Source organism: Canis lupus, chromosome 17 (assembly GCF_011100685.1).
Source record: "Canis lupus familiaris isolate Mischka breed German Shepherd chromosome 17, alternate assembly UU_Cfam_GSD_1.0, whole genome shotgun sequence".
Taxonomy (NCBI): domain Eukaryota; kingdom Metazoa; phylum Chordata; class Mammalia; order Carnivora; family Canidae; genus Canis; species Canis lupus.
The window spans coordinates 57,394,399-57,396,137 of NC_049238.1; positions in this window are offsets into that span (position 1 = coordinate 57,394,399).

Below are 1,739 nucleotides of genomic sequence, written 5' to 3' on the forward strand. Positions count from 1 at the left end.
TAATCCATGTAAATATGGGCTTCTAGCAAGAGGTTCATGGGATCACAGGAAGCACATGAGTAGGCTGTAAATGGTGTACAAATTCCGAAAACTGTATGAACAATTTAGAAGGTGAGTGGAAAGAGGTTTTGAGACATTGTAGTTAAAAGTAAGGAGACGAAGGCAAAAGAAACAAAAGCAAAAATGAACTATTGGGACTTCATCAAGATAAGAAGCTTTTGCACAGCAAAGGATACAGTCAACAAAACTAAAAGACAACCTACAGAATGGGAGAAGATATTTGCCAATGACGTATCAGATAAAGGGCTAGTTTCCAAGATCTATAAAGAACTTATTAAACTCAACACCAAAGAAACAAACAATCCAATCATGAAATGGGCAAAAGACATGAACAGAAATCTCACAGAGGAAGACCTAGACATGGCCAACATGCACATGAGAAAATGCTCCGCATCACTTGCCATCAGGGAAATACAAATCAAAACCACAATGAGATACCACCTCACACCAGTGGGAATAGGTAAAAGTAACAAGACAGGAAACCACAAATGTTGGAGAGGATGTGGAGAAAAGGGAACCCTCTTACACTGTTGGTGGGAATGTGAACTGGTGCAGCCACTCTGGAAAACTGTGTGGAGGTTCCTCAAAGAGTTAAAAATAGACCTGCCCTACTACCCAGCAATTGCACTGCTGGGTATTTACCCCAAAGATACAAATGCAGTGGACACCTGCACCCCCGGGACACCTGCACCCCGATGTTTCTAGCAGCAATGTCCACAATAGCCAAACTGTGGAAGGAGCCTCGGTGTCCATCGAAAGATGAATGGATAAAGAAGATGTGGTTTGGGATCTCTGGGTGGCGCAGCGGTTTGGCGCCTGCCTTTGGCCCAGGGCGGGATCCTGGAGACCCGGAATCGAATCCCTCGTCGGGCTCCCGGTGCATGGAGCCTGCTTCTCCCTCTGCCTATGTCTCTGCCTCTCTCCCTCTGTGTGTGACTATCATAAATAAATAAAAATTTTTAAAAAGAGATGTGGTTTATGTATACAATGGAATATTAGCCATTAGAAACGACAAATACCCACCGTTTGCTTCGACGTGGATAGAACTGGAGGGTATTATGCTGAGTGAAATAAGTCAATCGGAGAAGGACAAACATTATATGGTCTCATTCATTTGGGGAATATAAATAAAAGTGAAAGGGAATAGAAGGGAAGGGAGAAGAAATGGGTAGGAAATATCAGAAAGGGAGACAGAACATGGAAGACTCCTACCTCAGGGAAACCAACTAGGGAGGGGAGGAGGGCGGGGGGGGTTGTGAATGGGTGATGGGCACTGAGGAGATGAGCACTGGGTGTTACCTATATGTTGGCAAATTGAACACCAATAAAAAAATTTATAAAAAAAAAAGAAAAGATTCTGCATGGCATTAAAAAAAAAGTTCTTGTTGAGGAATTCTTGAAGATGTTCTTAAGAAAGAAGGGAACGTGTAGCAATGCTCTCAGGGCGAGAACAGATACTTCTTTTGAGATACGGATCTGCCACCCGCGCAGAGTGGGCTTCTACGGGCTCCCCAGGTGTAGGGAGGGCTTTGGCTGAGACTGAGAACTTCGTCGCTGGAGAATAATAAAGTGGGCGGGAACCGGCTCTGGCGGGAGGACGAGGCGGAGTCACCGAGAGTTTGAGTGTTTCGGTCCAATCAGAAGGACGCTGGAGGCGGCAGGCGCAGAAAGGGGAGAGA